Source organism: Malaclemys terrapin, chromosome 13 (genome assembly GCF_027887155.1).
Source record: "Malaclemys terrapin pileata isolate rMalTer1 chromosome 13, rMalTer1.hap1, whole genome shotgun sequence".
NCBI lineage: Eukaryota > Metazoa > Chordata > Testudines > Emydidae > Malaclemys > Malaclemys terrapin.
The window spans coordinates 26,991,273-27,015,974 of record NC_071517.1 but is presented as its reverse complement, the minus strand read 5'-3'; the positions used below and the strand labels follow the sequence as shown (position 1 = coordinate 27,015,974).

Genomic DNA, 24,702 nt, shown 5'->3' with positions numbered 1-24,702 from the left:
CCAGAGACTCCAAAATCCTTTTACCTGTAAAGGGTTAAGAAGCTCAGGTAACCTGGCTGACACCTGACCCAAAGGACCAATAAGGGGACAAGATACTTTCAAATCTTGGGAGGGGGGGAAGGTTTTTCTTTGTGCTCTTTGTTTGGGAAGTTGTTCGCTCTTGGGACAAAAAGGGACCAGACATCAATCCAGGCTCTCCACATCTTTCTGAACAAGTCTCTCATATTTCAAAGTTGTAAGTAAACAGCCAGGCAAGGCGTGTTAGTTTACCTTTGTTTTCTCAACTTGTAAATGTACCTTTTGCTAAAGTGTTTATCTCTGTTTGCTGTACTTTGAACCTAAGGCTAGAGGGAGGTCCTCTGAGCTCTTTAAGTTTGATTACCCTGTAAAGTTATTTTTCCATCCTGATTTTACAGAGATGATTTTTACCTTTTTCTTTAATTAAAGGCCTTCTTTTTAAGAACCTGTTTGATTTTTCCTTGTTTTTAGATCCAAGGGGGTTGGATCTTGATCCACCAGGAGTTGGTGGGAGGAAGGAGGGGGGATGGTTAATTTCTCCTTGTTTTAAGATCCAAGGGGTTTGGATCTGTATTCACCAGGGCATTGGTGAAGAGTCTCTCAAGGCTACCCAGGGAAGGGAATTAGCTTTGGGAGTGGTGGCAGCGACCAGATCTAAGCTGGTAGTTAAGCTTAGAAGTTTTCATGCAGGCCCCCACATTTGTACCCTAAAGTTCAAAGTGGGGAAGCAGCCTTGACATGGTCCATGCCAAATACCGCTAGGATTAGACTTGTTTGCAGCAAAACTACTTCTGTGTCAGGGTTGGAAGGGACTTCAGGAGGTCATCTAGTCCAACCGCCTGCTCAAAGCAGGACCAGTCCCCAATTAAATCATCCCAGCCAGGGCTTTCTCTACCCTGACCTTAAAAACCTCTAAGGAAGGAGATTCCATCACCTCCCTAGGTAACCCATTCCAGTGCTTCACTACCCTCCTAGTGAAATAGTTTTTCCTAATATTCAATCTAAACCTCCCCCACTGCAACTTGAGACCATTGCTCCTTGTTCTGTCACTTTGTTAGGCCTGGTCTACACTATGAGTTTAGGTCGACTTTAGCAGCGTTAAATCGAATTAAGCCTGGACACGTTTACACGACGAAGCCCTTTCTTTTCGACTTAAAGGGCCCTTCAAACCGGTTTCTTTACACCACCTTCGACGAGGGGATTAGCGAAAAAATCGGCCTTTGCGGTTCGGAATTGGGGTAGTGTGGATGGAATTTGACGTTATTGGCCTCCGGGAGCTATCCCACAGTGCTTCATTGTGACCGCTCTGGACAGCACTCTCAACTCAGATGCACTGACCAGGTAGACAGGAAAAGACCCACGAACGTTTGAATTTCATTTCCTGTTTGCCCAGTGTGGAGAGCACAGGTAACCACGCAGAGCTCATCAGCACAGGTAACCGTGATGGAGTCCAAGGATCGCAAAAGAGCTCCAGCATGGACCGAATGGGAGGTACGGGATCTGCTCGCCATATGGGGAGATGAATCAGTGCTAGCTGAACTCCGTAGCAGTAAAAGAAATGGCAAAGTATTAGAAAAGGTCTCCAAGAACATGAAGGACAGAGGCCATAACAGGGACACACAGCAGTGCCGCATTAAAATTAAGGAGCTACGGCAAGCCTACCACAAAGCCAGAGAAGCAAACGGAAGGTCCGGGGCAGAGCCGCAAACTTGCCACTTCTACGCGGAGCTGCATGCCATTCTAGGGGGTGCAGCCACCACTACCCCAACCGTGTGCTATGACTCCGTCAATGGAGAAACACACAGGGAAGAGGGTTCGGGGAACGAGGAAGATGAGGATGGAGGTAATGTAGGTAGCTCACAGCAGCAAGGAAGAGGAGAAACCGGTTTCCCCAACAGCCAGGATATGTTTGTCACCCTGGACCTGGAACCAGTAACCCCCGAACTCACCCAAGACCCTGAGGGCACACAGGGGACCTCTGGTGAGTGTACCTTTGTAAATATTACACATGGTTTAAAAGCAAGTGTGTTTAATGATTAATGATTAATTTGCCCTGGCAATCGCGGCCGTACAGCTACTGGAAAAGTCTGTTAACGTGTATGGGGATGGAGTGGAAATCCTCCAGGGACATCTCCAGAAAGCTCTCCTTCATGTACTCCCAAAGCCTTTGCAAAAGGTTTCTGGGGAGGGCTGCCTTATCCCGTCCGCCATGGTAGGACACTTTACCACGCCAGGCCAGTAGCACGTAGTCTGGAATCATTGCATAACAAAGCATTGTAGCGTATGGTCCCGGTGTTTGCTGGCATGCAGACAACATCCATTCCTTATCTCTCTTTGTTATCCTCAGGAGAGTGATATCATTCACGGTCACCTGGTTGAAATGGGGTGATTTTATTAAGGGGACATACAGAGGCACGTGCCCGTTCTTGCTCTTCTGAACAGAAATGTTCCCCGCTGTTAGCCACGCGGTGGGGGGAGGGGTGAAGTGATCATCCCAGAGAATTGGGTGTGGGGGGAGGAGGGGGTTTAGTTGGGTTTGTGCTGCATGTTAACCCGGAAACCGCAGCCCCTCCTTTTACATTGAAAACCCATTTTAAATGGCCAACCCAATTCATCCTTGATATGGGAAATGAGGGCGCTGCTGTTTGAACCCATTCCCACATGTTAAGAAGGTTAAAAAAGCCAAAAGACTGTGGCTAACCATGGCTGCCTGCAAACCAAAATCTGTTGCCTGGCACTGCGTGAGTGATCTCTCATACCAAACCGGCAGGCCCTCACTATAAGAGGAAAAATGCAACCTTGTAACGAAAGAGTGTACCCATTGTTCTCTAAAATGTGTCTTTTTTAACCACCTCTCCCTTCTCCTCCACCAGCTGCAAATGTTTCTCCTTCACAGAGGCTAGTGTACATTAGAAAGAGAAAACGGAGGACGCGGGACGATATGTTCACGGAGCTCCAGATGTCCTCCCACGCTGATAGAGCACAGCAGAATGCGTGGAGGCAGTCAATGTCAGACATGAGAAAAGCATAATATGAACGAGAGGAGAGGTGGCGGGCTGAATCGCGGGATGAACAGAGCAAGTTGCAGGCTGAAGATGATAGGTGGCGTCAGCTTGCAGACAGAAGGCAAGAGTCGATGCTCCGTCTGCTGGAGCATCAAACTGATATGCTCCAGCGTATGGTTGAGCTGCAGGAAAGGCAGCAGGAGCAGAGACCGCCGCTACAGCCCCTGTGTAACCAACAGCCCTCCTCCCCAAGTTCCATAGCCTCCTCACCCAGACGCCCAAGAACACGGTGGGGAGGCCTCCGGCCACCCAGTCACTCCACCCCAGATGATTGCCCGAGCATCAGAAGGCTGGCCTTCAATAAGAGTTAAGTTTTAAAATGCAGTGTGTCCTTTTCCTTCCCTCCTCCCCCACCCATCCCAGGCTACCTTGGCAATTATCCCCCTAGTTGTGTGAGGAATTAATAAAGAATGCATGAATGTGAAATAACAATGACTTTATTGCCTCTGCAAGCGGTGCTCGAAGTGGGGAGGGAAAGGTGGGGTGGTTGGTTTACAGGGAAGTAGAGTGAACCAGGTGGGGGGGCGGAGGGTTCATCAAGGAGAAACAAACAGAAGTTTCACACCGTAGCCTGGCCAGTCACAAAACTCGTTTTCAAAGCTTCTCTGATGCGCACCACGCCCTGCTGTGCTCCTCTAACCGCCCTGGTGTCTGGCTGCGCGTAATCAGCGGCCAGGCGATTTGCCTCAACCTCCCACCCCGCCATAAATGTCTCCCCCTTACTCTCACAGATATTGTGGAGCGCACAGCAAGCAGCAATAACAATGGGGATATTCTTTTCGCTGAGGTCTGAGCGAGTCAGTAAGCTGCGCCTGCGTGCTTTTAAATGTCCAAATGCACATTCCACTACCATTCGGCACTTGCTCAGCCTGTAGTTGAACAGGTCCTGACTCCTGTCCAGGCTGCCTGTGTACGGCATCATGAGCCATGGCATTAAGGGGTAGGCTGGGTCCCCAAGGATCACGATAGGCATTTCAACATCCCCAACAGTTACTTTCTGGTCCGGGAAGAAAGTCCCTTCCTCCAGCTTTCGAAACAGAGCAGAGTGCCTGAAGACGCAAGCATCATGTACCCTTCCTGGCCATCCCACGTTGATGTTGGTGAAACGTCCCTTGTGATCCACCAGGGCTTGCAGCAGCATTGAAAACTACCCCTTGCGGTTTATGTACTCGGTGGCTTGCTGCTCCGGTGCCAAGATAGGGATATGGGTTCAGTCTATGGCCCCACCACAGTTTGGGAATCCCATTTCAGCAAAACCATCTACTATTGACTGCACGTTGCCCAGAGTCACTGCCCTTGATATCACCAGGTCTTTCATTGCCCTGGCAACTTGGATCACAGCAGCCCGCACAGTAGATTTGCCCACTCCAAATTGATTCCCGACTGACCGGTAGCTGTCTGGCGTTGCAAGCTTCCACAGGGCTATCGCCACTCGCTTTTAAACTGTGAGGGCTGCTCTCATCCTGGTATTCTGGTGCTTCAGGGCAAGTCACAAAGTTCCATGAAAGTGCCCTTACGCAAGTTTTGCAGCCACTGGGAATCGTCCCACACCTGCAGCACGATGTGGTCCCACCAGTCTGTGCTTGTTTCCCGTGCCCAGAATCGGCGTTCCACGGCATGAACCTGCCCCAGTAACACCATGATTTCCACATTGCTGGGGCCTGTGCCTTGTGAGAGGTCTATGTCCATGTCAATTTCCTCATCACTCTCTTCGCCGCGCTGCAATCGCCTCCTCGGCTGGTCCGGGTTTCGCCTTGGCATGTCCTGGCTCTGCATATACTCCAGGACAATGCGCGTGGTGTTCATAGTGCTCATAATTGCCGCGGTGATCTGAGCGGGCTCCATGATCCCAGTGCTAGCTATGGCGCCTGGTCTGAAAAAAGGCGCGAAACTAGTATCTGACGGACCAGGGGAAGGAGGGAGGGGCGAGTGACGACACGGCGTACAGGTACAGGGAATTAAAATCAAGAAAGGTGGCTGTGCATCAGGGAGAAACACAAACAACTGTCACATAGAATGGTCCCCTCAAAGATTAAACTGAAAACCCTGGGTTTAGCAGGCCGTTGATTTCACAGAGGGAGGGGAAGCAAATGAATACAGAACAAATCTATTTTTTACATCTTAAGCTGGCAGCCGACGGTGCAGCATGACTGATAGGCACTGCAGTACGACGATGATGGATACTGTGACAGGGTAGTAGCTCACCGCTGTGGCGCCTCCTCCTGGTCGTCTTGGGGAATTAGTTTTAGCCAGTAGAGCGCCCTCTTTGGGTGGCGTCCCGCCTGTCGTCTCGTCGTCGTTGGGTGTGCGGGTTTGCGCTGCTCTCCACGTACGGCGTCCTCTTCCGGAGCACTGCCCTCCGACAGTGTTCCCTGGTCCATTCACACCCCCTTCCGGGGGGGTGGTTAAACAACAGCCCCACACCCTCGAGTCCGATCCTCACAGTCCAGGACCTGGTGTGGTTCTGACCGGCCGCTCCCTGCGACCCGTGGCTGTGCGTGGGGCAGCACAGCAAACAAAGGGGGAAAAGGGGGGGGGGGGACTCAGGCCCGCCCACTACTCTGAGTCCCGGTCCAGAGGCCCTCGGGTGACAGTCTCACTGTCCTTCTTCTCCTTCCTCCTCTGACTATCCCTCTGGACCACTTCCCCAACAGCCCTTCGCTACGCTAGGCACTGCGCTGTCCGTGGTGCTGGACTCCCAGCTCTGGAGACAGACCTTCCCCTCTGAAGGCCTGGGACAGACTGACTGCTCCTGCTCTGGGCAGTCTTTTATATGGCTGAGGCGGGCCCTGATTGCCTGGCCCCAATCTGCCTTCTGATTGGCTCTCTGTAAGCCCTTCCCTGATTGGTTGGGTGGCTGCGCAGGCGCCTAGGCCTGCTGCAGCCCACCCTCTCTGGGTGTGGGGCAATCGCCCCACCACACACCCTCCCCCTTAAGAACCTTCCCGGGGGGGGTGGTATCCTAATCGGCCTAATGTTCAGGAGCTCGGAACTTAGCCTTTATCCCACAGTGGCTCAGCTTACTGGCTCAAAGTCCAGAAACTTAGCCCTTGTCACGGGGCCCCATGGCCTACTGGCCCCAAAGTCACGGAAATTAGTCTTTGTTACCAGGCAACCCGGCTTATCCACCGTCTCAGCGGGGGGGGTCCCACCGAAACATGCTGAGGCTTACCGGGTCCGACGTACCAGTCCGTCGATTCCCTGAAACTGCCCCCTATCCGTTCAGCTGCCGGAGTGTCCCACGGGTCCCCTGATTCTCCACGGGTCTCGTGGTCCACCGCCTCTGCTGGTCCCTCCCACAGTGAGGCTCCCTCTCGACCTGGAGAAGTCACAGTCCTTGGCGGTTCCAGGAGTGTGGGCTGGTCCTCCACCGGGACTTCCCGCAAGGGTTCTTCTCCCACGGCCGTCTGTCTAGGCTGGGGTAGGCTCCCTCCTCTCGCACTCTCTGTGCATTTGGGACACACCCCGTACGAGCGTGACGGATCCTCTGCCATCAGGGCTAACTGTCTAGGACCTTGGCAGTTGGATGTGGGCTTGACTGCCCCCTCGCAGACCACCCCCTGTGCTAAGGATCCCCTTCCTTGATCCTATTCTTCGCCCTCCTCCCCTAGCCTGGAGAAGAAATCGGCATTAGTATGGGCCTTACCCGGTCGGTGGAGCACCTGGAAGTCGTAAGGCTGGAGGGCGAGGTACCACCGCATAATTCTAGCATTCGTGTCTTTCATGCTGTGGATCCATCGCAATGGGGCGTGATCTGTGATTAATTTAAAACTATTCCCTAGCAGGTAGTAACGTAGGGCGTCGATAGCCCACTGTACCGCCAGGGCCTCTTTCTCTATCGTTGAGAAATGTCTTTCCCGGGGGAACAGCTTCCGACTTAAATACAGTATGGGATGTTCCTCCCCGTCTACTTCCTGGGAGAGTACTGCGCCCAGGCTGACTTCCGAAGCGTCTGTTTGGAGTATAAACTCTTTCGCGAAGTCGGGGTGTTGTAGTACTGGTTCTTGAGTGAGACGTTCCTTGAGTGTGTTAAAGGCTCGCTCGCATTGCGTAGTCCACTGTACCTGTCGAGGTTGGGAGTTCTTCATTAGGTCTGACAAGGGGGCGGCTATAGATGCGAAGTCTGGCACAAAACGACGATAGTACCCAGCTAGTCCTAAGAACTGGCGTACTTGTTTCTTCGTCGTGGGGGTCGGTACATCTCTGAGGGCTTGCACCTTGCTAATCAGGGGTGTTAGTTTCCCCCCTCCTACCGTGTATCCCAGGTAGGTCACTTCTTCTTGGCCTAAGTGACATTTCGCTGGGTTAGCTGTCAGGCCGGCCGCTCTGAGGGCTTGTAACACTGCTGCCAGGTGGTGTAAATGGCTCTCCCAGTCGAGGCTGTAAACCACGATATCATCTATGTACGCCGCCGCGTATTGGTCGTGGGGTTGGAGGACCTTGTTCATCAGGCGTTGAAACGTGGCTGCGGCTCCGTGTAACCCGAACGGCATGGTTACGAACTGGAAGAGGCCGAAAGGCGTAGGGAAGGCAGTCTTCGCCCGGGAGTTTGGCGTCAGTGGGATCTGCCAATATCCTTTAGTCAGATCTAAGGTTGACAGGTACTTGGCTCCCCCGAGGCGCTCTAACAGTTCATCCACTCTTGGCATCGGATAGGCATCGAAACGAGAGATAGCGTTGACCTTTCTGAAGTCGATGCAAAACCGGGTCGTCCCATCTGGTTTCGGTACTAAGACGATAGGGCTTCGCCACTCGCTCGTCGATTCCTCTACCACTCCCATCTCCAACATCGTCTCCACCTCCCGCCGGACGGTGTCCCACATTTTCTTGGGTAACGGTCGATGGTTGTCCGTCACCCTCTTCCCGCGGTCTGTGGCAATATGATGACTCATTAGGGTCGTCCGGCCCGGGCGGGCCGATAACACATCTGAAAACTCTTCCACCATCTGTTGCAGTTGTCCTCTCTGTCTTGGGTCGAGGCCTGACCCCACCACAGCCGGTCCGGGGTCGGGAAGATCTCCTGCTAGGGGTCCAAGTTCCGACTCTGGGGTGGACGGGCCGATGAACATGGCTTCCCGGGTCTTCCAGGCCTTTAGGAGATTAACATGGTAAATACGGGTCTCTTTGCGTCGACCAGGTAGTCTGACCTCGTAATCGACTGGTCCCACTCGTCGGATCACTTCGTAGGGACCCTGCCATTTGGCCAGGAGCTTCGACTCAGAAGAGGGCAGTAAAAGCAGCACCCGATCGCCTGGGGCGAACTTCCTCCCTCTAGCCCCTCGATTATAGAGGCGCTCCTGACCTGCCTGGGCCCGTTCCAGGTTTTCACGGGCGAAGGCCCCTAATGTTTGGAGTCGCTCCCGGAGTTGTAGCACGTATTGTGTGGTCCCAAGGACCCGTGTTTCCTGTGTTTCCCACTCCTCTTTCAGGAGGTCCAGTATTCCTCTGGGCTGCCTGCCATATAGGAGCTCGAAAGGCGAGAACCCCGTCGAGGCCTGTGGTACCTCTCTTATTGCAAACAGCAGGGCCGGCAACAAGGTGTCCCAATGTGAGGGGTCCTCCTCCACAAACTTCCGCAACATGGCTTTTAGCGTACCATTGAACCGCTCTACCAAGCCATCGGTCTGCGGGTGGTACACCGATGTCCGGAGGGTCCGGATATGGAGGAGGCGACATAGCTCGGCTATTAACTTGGAGGACACATTGGTGCCCTGGTCCGTCAATATTTCCCCGGGTATCCCAACCCGGGCGAAAATCTTTACCAGTTCACCCGCAATGGTCGGTGCCGTCGCTGTCTTTAAGGGAACGGCTTCGGGATAGCGTGTGGCGTAGTCCACGACTACTAGTATAAAGCGGTTCCCTGTCTTGCTTCACTCAAGGGGGCCGACGAGGTCCATCCCGATCCTTTCAAAGGGTACCCCCACGACTGGCATGGGTACCAGGGGTGCAGGAGCTACCCCTTTCGGTCCAGCTCGCTGGCATTCTGGGCACGAGGCGCAAAAGTCTGCCACTTCCCGGTGGATGCCTGGCCAGAAAAACCGGCGGGCCACCCTCTGTAGGGTCTTCTCGCGTCCCAGGTGTCCAGCCCAAGGGTTCGCGTGGGCTAAGTGGAGGAGGCCGGCTCGCAGTCTCCGGGGGACCAACAGCTGACGTAACGTCTCCCGGGTCTGGGGTTCCTGCGCTATTCGGTACAGGCGATCCTGCCATACCTCAAAGCGGGGGCCCTGCGGAATCCGTTGCGTCCCGTCCCCCTCAATGGCAGGGTTGGTAGCTTGTTCCCAGGCTCGGCTTAGGGTTGGGTCTTCCCGTTGCTCCCGTAAGAAGTCCCCGTCACGCTCTAACTCTGCCTGGGCATCCTCCACCGAACGGGGTCTATCTCCTGGATGATTCGCAGGGGTCTCCGCCGTCGAGGAGGTCCCCTCGCCGGGGTCATCCCTTAGCCTGCTCCTAAGCAGCCCCGTCCCCGGTGCTATAGTCCTGTCTGGTCGGGACTTGGGTGGCTGGTATCTCAGGAGGACCTCTCCGAAGCCGGGCCAATCTTGTCCGAACACCACCGGGTAGGCCAGCCTAGGGGCCACTCCTACCCGGAGACCCTCCTCTCGGCAGCCTACTCCCATCTTGACCCAGGCTGTGGGATACTGGCGGATGTCTCCATGCACACACTGCAGGTAGATCGGGGGCCCCGAAAGATTGAGATTCGGGACCAGCCCCTCTCGTATGAGGGTCTGACTACACCCCGAATCTACGAGGGCGTTGGTGGGGTTCCCTTCAACCTGGACCGGGACTATCAACTTTCTTACCCCGTTCTTCCGTGCCCGTTGTCCGGCCATCCAGGCCTGCCCGTAGCTACAGTCCATAAAAGGGCAATCTCGCCGGAAATGTCCCTCTTGACCGCAGCCCCAGCACCTCTCTCGGGTTTCGGCCGGGCTTGGGCCTCCTCCGGGGGGGCCTGTTCGGTCTGGGGGCTGTCGCTCCCTCCGAGTCGTCATCGGTAATAACTTGGGTCGGTGTTCAGGGTTGGGTGGTCTCGGGTGTCCATGGCTGTTGCCTGCCAGTGGTCCAGAGGCTCCCGCCCCATGGGAGTTCCCCCTCTCTGCGCCGCCCTGGCGACCAAGGCTCCCGGCTGCTCGGGGTGGCGCCTCCGCCTCCTCGGCCGATAGGTAATCCTCCATTAAGGCCACTGCTGCGGAGAGGGTGGCCGGTCGATGCCGTCGCACCCAGGCCCTCCCTCCCGGGGGTAGGATCTGGGTGAACTGCTCTAAGGCCACCAGCTCCGCCACCTGGGGTCCCGTCAGGCCGTCTGGGTTCAACCACCTCCAGCAGTGGTCCCGGATGCGTTGGGCCACGGCGCGGGGTCGGGCCCCCAGAGGATATTGTTCCTTACGGAGACGTTGTCGGTAGGTCTCTGGGCTAATGCCGGTGTGGTCTAGGATGGCCGCCTTCACTCGGGCATACTCGAGTGCTTCCCGGGGGTCGAGGCTCCGATATGCGGCCTGAGCCTGCCCCGTCAAATAAGGGGCTAGTAACATGGCCCAATGTTCTGGGGGCCACCGGGCAGCAGTCGCCACCCGTTCAAATGTCACCAGAAATTCTTCTGGGTCGTCCTCTGGCCCCATCTTGGTGAGGCGTACCGGTAGTGCCCCTGGGGTATCCCCCAGTCCGGTCCCCAAGGGGGTGGCAGGGGTGCCTCCCGCCGGGCGTAATAACGCGGCCATCTGTTGCACCAAATGTTCCTGCTGCACCCGCTGCTGGGTGGCCAACTCTCGAAGGAGCTGCTGCTGATTCTCTTGGTGCTGAGTCATCAGCAGCTGCTGCTGAGTGGTCATTTGCTGCAGCATTTGCATCTGCTGCTGGTGCTGCTGGGCCGACTGCTCCTGCTGCTTCTCTAGCAGCCATTTTAATAACTTCTCAGCCTCCATGTTGGGATTCAGCGGGTTACTCCCGATTCAATCCCCACACTCTGGACCCCTTTGGTGGGTCCGGGTCGGTACCCACAATCTGGGTTGACCGTCTGTCAGCGTACGGCACTGCTCTGGGCAATAGTCCGCAGTCTTGGCGCTGGCCCCTCGTATCAGGGGCGGACCGCTATTGCCCGCATTCTCCACCACGTGTGACAGGGTAGTAGCTCACCGCTGTGGCGCCTCCTCCTGGTCGTCTTGGGGAATTAGTTTTAGCCAGTAGAGCGCCCTCTTTGGGTGGCGTCCCGCCTGTCGTCTCGTCGTCGTTTGGTGTGCGGGTTTGCGCTGCTCTCCACGTACGGCGTCCTCTTCCGGAGCACTGCCCTCCGACAGTGTTCCCTGGTCCATTCACACCCCCTTCCGGGGGGGTGGTTAAACAACAGCCCCACACCCTCGAGTCCGATCCTCACAGTCCAGGACCTGGTGTGGTTCTGACCGGCCACTCCCTGCGACCCGTGGCTGCGCGTGGGGCAGCACAGCAAACAAAGGGGGAAAAGGGGGGGGGGGACTCAGGCCCGCCCACTACTCTGAGTCCTGGTCCAGAGGCCGTCGCGTGACAGTCTCACTGTCCTTCTTCTCCTTCCTCCTCTGACTATCCCTCTGGACCACTTCCCCAACAGCCCTTCGCTACGCTAGGCCTCCTCCTCCCAGGCCTGCCGCCTAGCAGGCTATGGAGTAGGGCCTTCTCCCAGTCTCTCAGGCTGGCCTGCACTGCACTGCGCTGTCCGTGGTGCTGGACTCCCAGCTCTGGAGACAGACCTTCCCCTCTGAAGGCCTGGGACAGACTGACTGCTCCTGCTCTGGGCAGTCTTTTATATGGCTGAGGCGGGCCCTGATTGGCTGGCCCCAATCTGCCTTCTGATTGGCCCTCTGTAAGCCCTTCCCTGATTGGTTGGGCGGCTGTGCAGGCGCCTAGGCCTGCTGCAGCCCACCCTCTCTGGGTGTGGGGCAATCGCCCCACCACAGATACCAGTCGTAATATACCATCTTCAACCAAAAGGCAAAGGGCTGCTGCTGTGTAGCAATGCAGCCCCACGTCTGCCAGCCCCACGTCTGCCAGCACCCAGATCGCCCTCAGCCTCTTCTGGGTGCTTAGCAGACAATACTGGGCAATTGGCAGAAAATAGCATACTATGACTGATAGCCATCACCATCGAGACAGTAGCATGTCTGCCCAGGTGCCCATGATTGACAGCCACTGCAGTACAACGACGACGGTTACCAGTCGTAATATACCATCTTCTACCAAAAGGCAAGGGGCTGATGCAATGCAGCCCTACGGCTGCCAGCCCCACAGCTACCAGTCATGCTACACCGTCTACCGCCAAAAGACAGTTAGCTGCTGCTGCTGTGTAGCAATGCAGTACCACGTCTGCTGGCACCCAGATGACATATGGTGATGGTGAGCTGATCTGAGCGGGCTCCATGCTTGCCGTGGTATGTTGTCTGCACAGGTAACCCAGGTAAAAAGGCGCGAATCTATTGTCTGCCGGTGCTCTGATGGAGGGGGAGGGGCCTGACGACATGTACCCAGAACCCCCCGCGACACTGTTTTGCATCATTCAGGCATTGGGATTTCAACCCAGAATTGCAATGGGCGGCGGAGACTGCGGGAACTGTGGGATAGTTACCCATCGTGCAATGCTCCGGAAGTAGACGCTAGCCTCGGTACTGTGGATGCGGTCCGCCGACTAGAGCACTTAGAGCATTTTATGTGGGGACACACACAATCGGCTGTATACAACCGATTTCTATAAAACCGGCTTCTATAAATTCGACCTAATTTCGTACTGTAGACATACCCTTAGGTTAATCTTCTCAAAAGTAAATTTGTTGACTCACCACCATGTGGCTCCAGTTTGTTAGTATGTGCTGTACTACTAATTAATTAATAAATACCAGTCAAGCTTGGATAATTGAGGTCTCTCTCTAATTACTGAAAAGACTGAAACTGATTTGGAAACAAGTCTGAATATGACACACTTCCAGTCTCCAGTTTCATCTGCTTTGTGGCCCTGATGTCATGAACAGATTAGAACCAACAGTCATCTTGTGTTTTGGGTGGAAAAACAAACCCCTACACACCCTTCTCAATGCTCAAAATGATAGCTCAGTGGTTTGAGCATTGGCCTGTTAAACCCAGGGTTGTGAGCTCAATTCTTGAGGGGGCCATTTAGGGATCTGAGGCAAAAATCTGTCTGGGGATTGGTCCTGCTTTGAGCAGGGGGTTGGACTAGATGACCTCCTGAGGTCCCTTCTAACCCTGATATTCTATAATTTCTTATCCTACAGGAAAAATGTCAGGTGCAATTGAAGACTCTGAGGAAAAAGAGAGAAAAGCTGCTTGGATTTAAAGTGACTGGAGAGGGGAAAAGCCAGGAGTATCTGGTAGGTGCCTGTTGTTATTAACCTGTGGAGACTTGCGGTGAGAGGTCTGTTTGTCAGCAGATTCCTCTGTGGCCTTGGTAAATATGGGCATGGGTATATTTCTCCGTGATCATAGATTTTTTTGTGTTAGGTTCATGTGCAGAATCTAAGCTTTCATTTCAGTTGAGTTAATTTCTAGCCCTTGTGGCTTTCACTGTGTCCGTGTCATTTCTTGCATTATTGGATCATGTGATTCTTTTTCCCCCCTGACATCTCTGTCAGTGTAATGCTGAGTCCTGCCTCCTGCTGCTCTGGATCTCCATTCTCACAGGTCATTGATAACACAATGTCCTAATCATGTCAACCATGGAAACATCCCTTTTCAGAGGTACTGGAACTAAAAGAAAAATGTGTGAGAGAATCCTCTCCCAAGTAGAGGAGAGGTAGATACACTGGAGGGTAGGGATAGGGTCCAGAGTTACCTAGACAAATTGGAGGATTGGGCCAAAAGAAATCTGAGGTTCAACAAGGACAAGTGCAGAGTCCTGCACTTAGGACGGAAGAATCCTATGCACCGCTATAGGCTGGGACTGACTAGCTAAGCAGCAGTTCTGCAGAAAAGGACCTGGGGATTAAGTGGATGAGAAGCTGGATATGAGTCAACAGTGTGCCCTTGTTGCCAAGAAGGCTAACAGCATATTGGGCTGCATTAGTAGGAGCATTGCCAGCAGATTATTCCCCTCTATTCAGCACTGGTGAGGCCACATCTGGAGTATTTTGTCCAGTTTTGGGCCCCCCACTACAGAAAGGATGTGGACAAATTGGAGAGTCCAGCGGAGGGCAAGGAAATTTATTAGGGGGCTGGGGCACATGAGTTACGAGGAGAGCTGAGGTAACTGGGCTTGTTTAGTCTGCAAAAGAGAAGAGTGAGGGGGAGATTTGATAGCAGCCTTCAACTACACGAAGGGGGGTTCCAAAGAGGATGGAGCTCAGCTGTTCTCAGTGGTGGCAAATGACAGAACAAGGAGCAATGGTCTCAAGTTGCAGTGGGGGAGGTCTAGGTTAAATATTAGGAAACACTATTTCTCTAGGAGGGTGGTGAAACACTGGAATGGGTTACCTAGGGAGGTGGTGGAATCTCCTTCCTTAGAGGTTTTTAAGGCCTAGCTTGACAAAGCCCTGGCTGAGATGATTTACTTTGAGCAGGGGGTTGGACTAGATGACCTCCTGAGGTCTCTTCCAACCCTAATCTTCTATGATTCTGTGATTCTAAGTAACCACAGGGTAGAGTCAAGTGTCAGAAATCTTAGGGCTTTACAAAGAAGTTATCTCTACTGAACAATCAGCAGGGTAAGGGTCCAATAAAGGACCTGTCGAGGATTTCTTTTATCCCGGACAGCTCAGGTTTCATTCTCCAACCGCAAAGAGACAGGCAACGACCAGCAAAGATCCAACTATCAAGCTCTTTATTGTAGGCATGCAATACAATAGAGAACTACTGCCCGTATCCCTAGAACCAGCCCACCTCCTCTCTGCAGATGCAAACTGTCTTTATTAGCCACTTCGCTGCGTCATCACTGTATTTTCCCAGCTATATTTTCCCAGCATACAAGAGAGGAACAAAGAACAACTGTTATATTTTGATAAGCTTCATGGTTAGACAAAGAAATACAAGTTACTTCAAAAAGCATCTGCAAGCATTTTTCCCAGCCTCTGCAAGCATTCTCTTATCTAGCAAGGTCAAGCAATCAAGCGCCTGACTGTTTCAGCTAGTATATTTTTCAGTAGGCCTCGCTGGTTGCTAAGCAGAACAGGCCATCAAGGCAAACTCATCAAGTCCCCCCTTTGTTCCTAGAGGACCCACTAAGGGGACTCAAGGAACACAACTTAGATTACATGATAAGGTTGACTGACCTTAGGGGCTGTTTTGCACAATTGAGCAGTTAGACAGCACCCACATTTTATAATTATATAAAGCAGTAGTAACCCACACATAAAAACAACAAACAATACACAAATGAGTCCACCAACTCCCCAGGCAACTATTCATTGCCATTCCTTGGGGAATGGGCACCAGTATACTTCTTCTTGAATTTGAGCCATAGGTTGCCCAAAGGGGTAGCAGTCCATTTGTCCTGAGCAAGAAGGTCGTCTGCTTCTGGCCCACCCGGTTCGCAGTGGGGTGAACGTGCATGGCTCCCTCGAAGTCCGACGCCATCTGCTTCTGGGGAACCCTTTACCAGGTCGGGCTCCCTAGCGAGGCTCCGTTTGACTCTGGTATGATGAATCCAAGTGGGAAGTTCCTTGACCCGAACAGCAGTAGGGCTCACCAGGATAGTCTCGAACGGTCCTGGCCACTTGGGTTGAAGTAAGTTTTGATCCACACTGGGTCACCTGGCGAAATAGAATGAACAGCTTTCCACAATGGTAAAGATTGAGACTGTGCTGAGTACTGTTGTAATGTTGTTAAATGCTGCTGCGATGCTTTTACATAAACTTCCATTTCACAAGTCAGATCAGTGTCACTAGGCATTGAAACCAAAGAAGTAAAGGAAGGGGGTACATGTGCAAAAAGTATCTCAAAGGGTCCTAGCTTAGTCCTAGAATTCGGGGTAGTCCGAACAATATACAAAGCCAAAGGAAGAACTTTAGTCCATTTCATCTTAAGTTCCTTACACAACTTAGTTAGGGTGTTCTTTAGAGTTCCATTCATACGCTCCACCTGGCCTGAACTCTGAGGCATGAAAAACCCATTTTGTCCCAACTGCTTCAGTGAGTTCTTTGCAAATTTTTGCTGTAAAATGCGTTCCCTGGTCAGAATAAATTTTTTCAGGAGGGCCAAATCTTGGCATGATCTCATTAAGAAGCACCTTGCAAACTGCTTTGGCAATGGCTTGGGCAGTGGGAAAGGCCTCTACCCATCCTGAAAGTTGATCTACGATCAGAGGCGTAGCGAGCGCCCTCCGTACCCTCCGACCGAAGGGGGCCCCGCAAGGAAGGGGGCCCCTAAAAGTGGCAAAATAAATACTGCATTCCAGTTTCTGCATTGTAAGGGGCCCCGCCCGGACATATGTTCGGAGGGGGCCACCGTTCGGAGGGGGCCACGTTCTTTGTTGTTACGGCCCTGTCTACGATCACTAACAAATGTTTCTTTCCTTCTGAGGAAGGTAAATCAGTAAAATTAATTTGAATGTGCTGCATGGGCCTATGAGCCCATCTGCGCCCACCAGGTGGCACCTGTTGGCAAGTTCCCTTAGGATTACATTGCTGACAAAGAATACAACTTTCCACTACTCTGCTAGCCATTTCACTTAATCTAGGGGATACAAACTGCCTAAGAATGATTTGAACCATTTTATTCGCTCCTAGGTGGGTGTTACGGTGAACCTTTTGTAGCACCTCACGCTGATAGCTTCTAGGTAGGATAGGACGACCATCACATTCCCAAATTCCCACTGAATTAGGTTGGGCCCCCCACTTTTCCCATGTTGCCTTTTCAGTATCTGAAGCTTGTAATTGCCATTGAGCTAAGGGAGAGATCAGGTCTAACTGGGCCCCTTGTAGGGCTGCTGCCTTGGCCACCCTGTCAGCCAAGCGATTTCCCATTGCAACTGGATCAGTTTGCCTGGTATGAGCTTTGCAGTATATCACCGCAATCTCCCTAGGAGCCTGAATGGCTTGAAGCAGTTCAGCAATTTCCTTTCCGTGGGCAATCTGAGCTCCAGACGAGGTAATGAAATCTCGTTCCTTCCAAATTGCACCTGTGGCGTGGCACACCCCAAAAGCGTATTTTGAATCCGTATAAATATTGACCCTCTTTCCTTTAGCATAGAAGCAGGCTGCAGTCAGGGCTTTCAACTCTGCTGCCTGGGCACTCACCCCGGGTGAAAGAGCTTTCCCTATTAATACAGTCTTGCTATCAGTAACTGCGTATCCGGAGTCTCTGATTCCCTCACGGACAAAGGCAGATCCATCCACAAACAACTCCATTTCAGGATCTTGGAGGGGAACATCAGTAAGGTTAGGGCGAGGGGTGGAAATTAAGTCCAAAACCTGCAAACAATCATGCACATATCCACTACTTCCCTCTTGGGGCAACAAAGAAGCTGGGTTTAACGTGGCACATCATTTGAGGGTTACCCCATGAGTCATTGAGAGAGCAATTTCATATTTTGACAATCGTTGGTTAGTCAGATGCTTATGCTGTTGTGAATTTAACAGGCTGGCCACAGCATGAGGTGTGTACATTGTGAGGGGGTGTCCTAGTACTATTTCTTGATTTTTTTCCACAATGAGAGCAGCTGCTGCAACATTCCTTAGGCAGCCTGGATGGCCTTGAGCTACAGGGTATAATTGTCCTGACAAATAAGCAACAGGTCGAGGAGAGCCTCCAAATAATTGTGTTAACACTCCAGATGCCACTCCTTTAGATTCATGTACATACAGGTCAAAGGGTTTATTATAATTAGGGAGCCCTAGAGCGGGGGCCTGAACAAGGGACTCCTTGAGTAGTCTGAAGGCTCTTAACTGCTCAGCATTTGGATGTAAAGGCTCCTCTGCCCCTTCTTTAGTTAACTCATGTAACGGCTTCAATAATTCGCCTGCAGCCACTATCCATGAACGACAAAATCCAATCATTCCAATAAAGCCTCTCATTCCTCGTTTTGTTGTGGGAAAAGGAAATTGCTTTTACCCGCTGGGGATTTATGCAATGAATTCCAGCCCTAAAGTACACCCCAAATATTTCACCTCTTGTTTTGCCCATTGCAATTTTGTGGGGCTGACTTTGTGTCCCTTCATTGCCAACTGATTAAGTAGATAGATGGAATCAATTTCATTATCTTCCTGTGTTTTTGATGCCACTAAGATATCATCAACATAAGTTACCAAAGTAGAGCCGTGGGGTAGCTGGACATTTTTTAAATCTTCTGCTAAAATTCTAGCAAACACCCCTGATGCCTCCACATACCTTTGGGGCATTCTAGTCCATGTAAGTTGCCCTGGGGGTGGAATTTCCTGTTTCTCCCCCCTTTGCCCGGCTGCACCTAGTATTCCCCAAGTGAATGCAAAGTGAATACTGTTTATTTAGGGCAACCGGTACAGAAAAACAAGTATTTGCCAGATCCAGACAAGTAAACCAGTTTGCATCTGGCGGCACCATTGCCAGTATGGTGCTAGGGTTTGGCACTACAGGGTGTTCTGGGATCACATATTGATTAATCAGTCTTAAGTCCTGAACCATTTGATACACTGGTTTTCCATCTGGCCCAGGCTGAGGCTTCTTAATAGCCAGAATAGGGGTATTGCAAGGGGAGACGCTTGGCACCAGAATTCCCTTCTCCTTCAAATCCTGTATGAGGGGCCCTAGCCCCTGAACAGCTTCAGGTTTCAAAGGGTATTGTCTCTGGGCAGGCGACGGCTTGTCACTTTTCACTGTCAGATTTAAAAAGGGAGCTGATTTCACTAGTCCCACTGAATGTTTTCCTCCCCACACTATAGGGTTAACTTCGTTTTGCACTCACACAGGGAGGTTTTTACTAGATCCTTGAACTTCCATTCCAGCCCTGCCAATAAATATGCCTTTTCCAATGGGAACCTTAGAATGATGCCATCCAGATTACAAAAAATTTGAGCATGCAATTTACACAGCAAATCTCGCCCAAGCAAGTTTACTGGCCCATTCATAAGCAAAAAGGAATGCTGAATATTTAAAGGGCCCAAAGTGGCCATGCATTCGCTGGTCATAAAACATCCTTCGGTCTCTCCAGTAACTCCTATCACACATTTTTCAATATTTCCTTTTGGGACCGCTCCCTTGGGAATAGCTGAATGAGTAGCACGGGTGTCCACTAACAGTTCAAAAGTCTCATTCCCTATCTTAAGGGGAATAATAGGGAACCGGGCATCACATTTAAATTGCACAAGTCCAGCCTCATAAATCTCAGGACTCCAGGGGAGCGGCACCTCCCTTCATTTGCTGTCCTCTGCGAACTGCCCTGCTGCCTCTGGCTTATATTTCTTCTTAGGGCACACTGGGCACTCTGTCTTCCAATGTCATTCTGCACCACAATAATGACAATCACTACTTCTAACTCCTTCTCCACGTCCTCTGCCTCTCACTGCTCCTCCTCTTCTCCGTCCATTCCATCCACCTCTGTTCCATCCGCGACCTCTTCCCCTTCCCCCAGTCATTGCTACTGCCAACAGTGACACTTGCTTCTTTATATCCTTCTGCTTTTCCTTCCTTTTTTCTTTTTCTTTCTTCTCCTCTCTTCCATTAAACACTCTAGTAGCGATGCTAACTACCTCAGGCAAACTTTTCCCTTGCATACCATCTGGATGCTCTCTAAATCTCTTAGCAATATCCTCTGCACATTGTGACATGAAAACCAATTTAAGTATATCCTTTCCATGATCGGTTTCAGGATCCAAATTCCCATGCTTTCTAAGTTCACAAATCAGTCAGGCACAAAAGTCAGAGGGATGCTCATCTGGACGTTGAACACAAGCTGTCACCTTACTCCAATTTGGAGTAGCTTCCCCTGCGTCCCTAATGCCTTTCAAAACAGCTTTCAAAAAATTATCCAAACTTGTCTTTTGAGCTGGATTGTTGGGATCCCACTTATGGGCAGCAGTCTGCCAAGAATTGCTCAAATGGACTGCAGATTTTTCTTTTACTTTTTGTCTTCCTCTGTCAGGAGAGTGTCTAATAACTGATTTACATCTGCCCAAGTGGGCACATGAGTGGAAAAGATTGTGTGGAACATTCTTTCCACTGCCTCGGGATTGTCTCGTAGGCGAGGCATAGTGTGCTGCCAATTAAGCAAATCTGAAGTTGCAAACGGGGTATGGGTAAAAACCATTGCATGTCCCCCAGTGACCAGTGGAACTGGATAAGTTCTCAACAGGGCTTGTAATATCAGGGGTGTCTCAGAAACATCCTCCCTCACAGAGTTAAGTAATCTAGTGGGGGTCCGCGAGGACGAGGGCTGCTGTAATATTGGGAGTGTTTGAGAAGCAGCCCTTGGCCAAGTTTGAAGAAGGCTAGCTGAAGGCTGCACAGAGGGGGTGAGGCTGCCTGATCCCTCTGAAGATGAGGGAACATCACCCTGAGCCCCCCCCCCTTGATTCTCCTCTGTCCCTGACCTGTCCCTAACCTGCTGTTTTTGAAGCCTGAAACTCCGCCGGACAGGGGGACAAACAGAAACAAAATCGTCCTCCTCCCGGTGTGGCTCTGGGGCATATGGCGGGGGATTTTTACAAGAGCTCTCCATACAAACAGCTTCAAAAGCTACCCGTCCCACCGTGGGTTTATAATTATACCACACAAACAAATAATTAATTTGTCCCGGCCTAAGATCAACCAAAATATCCCTTAAGGAGTTCATCCTATCTGTGGAAAAGGTTCCACACTCCGGCCAGTCTCTAGTCGGTGACAAAAATGAAAGGTAGATGACGGCCATTGGATCTGACACAAATTTCTCATCTTAGCCTTGGACAATCCGGCTGTCCTGGATATATCCTTCCAGTCTCTCAGAACGGGAGATAATGGGGTGTTCCCTGGGCATTTACTGCCACCTTGTCCCATTTTTCTGTACCGAGTGCTCACTTACCTAGTTCCTGTGACTCCTGCTCAAAGGGCAGGTGGATGTTTTTTGGTTTTTTTAAATGGAGATATCCCATCTCCTAGAACTGGAAGGGACCTTGAAAGGTCATTGAGTCCAGCCCCCTGCCTTCATTAGCAGGACCAAGTACTGATTTTGCCCCAGATCCCCAAGTGGCCCCCTCAAGGATTGAACTCACAACCCTGGGTTTAGCAGGCTAATGCTCAAACCACTGAGCTATCCCTCCCCCCATGATGTTGCTGGATTTAAACGGACTCAGGCTGGTTCATGAGACAACACCATATCGCCGACGTGAGATCCGACTCCTAGGCAAGGCTCCTCTCAATCGAAGGATGCGCGCTGCGTTGCGTCGGAGACGGACCCCCTCGCCGGAGAGTCGGACGAGTCCCGGCGGAGTCGCCAAATTTGTCGGGGATTTCTTTTATCCCGGACGGCTCAGGTTTCATTGTCCGACCGCAAAGAGACAGGCAACGACCAGCAAATATCCAACTATCAAGCTCTTTATTGTAGGCATGCAATACAATAGAGAACTACTGCCCATATCCCTAGAACCAGCCCCCCTCCTCTCTGCAGATGCAAACTGTCTTTATTAGCCACTTTGCCGCATCATCACTGTATTTTCCCAGCTATATTTTCCCAGCATACAAGAGAGAAACAAAGAATAACTGTTATAGATTGATAAGCTTCATGGTTAGACAAAGAAATACAAGTTACTTCAAAAAGCATCTGCAAGCATTTTTCCCAGCCTCTGCAAGCATTCTCTTATCTAGCAAGGTCAAGCAACCAAGCGCCTGACTGTTTCACCTAGTATATTTTTTCAGTAGGCCTCGCTGGTTACTAAGTGGAACAGGCCATCAAGGCAAACTCATCAGACCCAAGGCACGGGTAGCACATAATGAAGGTTGGGGGAAGCTAAGCCTTCACAAACCTCACTCGCCCAGGGGAGGGTGGGAAGGCAGTGGTGGATTACTGTATGGGCCCATAGGGCCAATGCCCAGGGACTGTGGCCAACTGCAGAAAAGTCTCCCCCTCCCATGGTGCCAAGGCTGGAAGAGCTCTTGTTCCCCGCCTCGTAGGGGGAGGAGGGGGCAGAAAGGAGTGAGTGGGGGCAGGACCTCAGGGGAAAGAGGTGGAGTGGGGCATGGCCTTGGGACAACAGGCGGAATGGGATGGAGCCATGTATGGGACTGCGGGCGGAAGGGGCAAAACAGGGGACAGGCTCAGAACGCTGTCCAGGGCCGAGCTCTGAGCCCCCATCCATGACCCCGACCAAGCTCTCAGCTACCCTCTCCTCCCCCTACTCTAGCCAGGGCCATGGGGGGGGGGAGAGCTGAGAGCAGAGACCAGGGACATGGCCTCAGCTGGAAGAGGTGGAGCCTTGGCTGGAAGAGGCGGGGCAGAGGCCTAGCAACTGCTGCAGTTCCTGGAGGAACAAGAGCGACTCCTGCTGGCCCAGCTGGAAAAGCTGGACAAGGAGATTGAGAAGATACAGAATGAAAATATCACCAAACTCTCTGAGGAGATTTCCCGTCTCAGTGAGCTGATCAGTGAGATGGAGGGGGAGTATCAGAAACCAGCAACTGAATTCCTGCGGGTGAGATTGTGTTAGAAATAATCCAGATCCCAACACAGGGACAGGACTGCTCCTAAAACATGGGCACAGGAGTCCAGCAGTTAGAGACCACAGTGTAACTCAGTGTGTGCTTGGCTAAATTATGAATGACTATTGTTCTTTGCAGTAACAGACTCACAGATATTAGAGATTGAAACGCCCCATTAGCTCAGGGAATCCATTGGTCCTGGGTCCAGGCCAGGGCCTCTTTTCCCCATACTTGCAAAATCTCTTCCTTGGAATGTTAAGCGTGGATCAGGTGGGACTGAAATTCTCTCTCTCTCTCTCTCTCCAAAAGGATGTCAGAAGCACCTTGAGCAGGTAGGTGGCTCTCTTTCACTCCCCCTCACACTTCATAATGCTGGGAAAGAATTTGGAGATGATGTTAGCAACATATCTCCCCAGGGCTCTACAGCAAAATGTGGGGAGAAGGTCACATTTTGGATATAAATATCTCTGATCAACTTAATCCTGAGGTTCTCACCTTTTTACAGAAGACTCTGGAATTGCCTATTGAATGAAAAAGATGAACCTAAATGATATCCTAGAGAAGTCATATATCTGGGAGATTGGCTGCATCAGAATTAGGGAGATGGAATATGGGACTTTCACTACTGGGGCACTGGTTAACATTCAACCCAGGGCAGCAGTGATCAAGTCTTTCCCACCTGAGGACTGTTTGGAAACCTGGATGGAATGAGCTGGGCTGGAGGGAGTTGGTGAATCAATCTTTAGTGGGCAGATTTCTACAACACTTCACATGGGAACCTCCTGTCCATCAGAGGGTGGAGGCCAAGGGGTGACTTGACCATGGAGACTCAATTTCCCTTTTATCCCCAGAGCTGGTCTCTCCAGGCCAGAGTTGACGAACATTAATGGGACTTTTGTGGGGGAGGTTGCACTGCCATGGCCTGTGTTGCACCTGCTCTGAGACTGGGAGAAGTAGAGCAATTCTAACTCCAGGCCCATTAGAGCAGCACCTCACTAGCAAGAACTAATAACGAGTCACTAAATGAAATATAACCACGTTAAATGGTTTCTGTCCAGGTGTGAGAAGGGGAAGTTCCAGCAGCCATTGGAGATTTCTCCTGAACTGGAAAAGAGACTCAGTGACTTCTTCCAGAAAACTATTGCTCTAATGAAGACTCTGAGGAAATTCAAAGGTACTGAGAAGGGATCTAGGGTAGGGAAATTGGGATAAGCCTCTGAGACTATGGCAGGAGAATGGCTCTGGCTAATTAGTTCATAATTAGTTTATGCTTCTATTTAATTGTTGGTGAGACTGCCATGCACTTGGGGTCCAAGACACTCAGGGTTATGAATTCAAACCTTTATTTGTACAAAAAGCATGCCTCACAATTATAATTAGTATTGGAGTAAGAAATGACAGACATACAGAAAGAAGTACTGGCCAGTTTTTGTCTTCTGGGGCATAGGCGGGTCACAGTGGATTTTTCCTATGACGCTCTAACTACCTTTTACGAAGTATGATATATTATACATGTCCAAAATATATATTTATTCTTTTGCAATCACTTTTGAGTGTTATGAATATTAATTATTTTATATAACTCATACAATACACATGCATGAACTTTATAATGGGTAGAGCTTTTTCTGTCCAAGTTATTTTCATATTATTATTCTCTTTTCTGATTGGTTTATTACCACTGATTATGTATAGGTCACGTTGTCCCTTTTCTCTGCATCTGGGTTTTTTGGATTTTGCTAACTGCTCCTGGGCAGTATATTTTGGGTGTCTGTTGTCCTTAAGCATATTGTGGGGTCAAATCATCTCTTTGTTCCACATAATGACTTATGAACACATCACTTAATCACAAGGTCACTTAAGGCAACATTTCCCTTATGTAAAGCAAACTGCCAACCAGGACAAAGCCAAAACAGTCAGTCTAAACGCACAATCTCGGGCTGTCCAAACTTATGCATAAAAAAATGACCCTTGTACCTATTCTCAATTCTTAACATAATATATAGATTCATAGATTCATAGATTATAGGACTGGAAGGGACCTCGAGAGGTCATCGAGTCCAGTCCC

At 51.1% G+C, this 24,702-nt stretch overlaps 1 pseudogene; it reads left to right on the top strand.

Annotated features, from left to right (window-relative positions):
- The window catches only part of LOC128848313 (E3 ubiquitin-protein ligase TRIM39-like), a 41,193-nt pseudogene that overhangs the window by 9,172 nt on the left and 7,319 nt on the right, over positions 1-24,702 (top strand).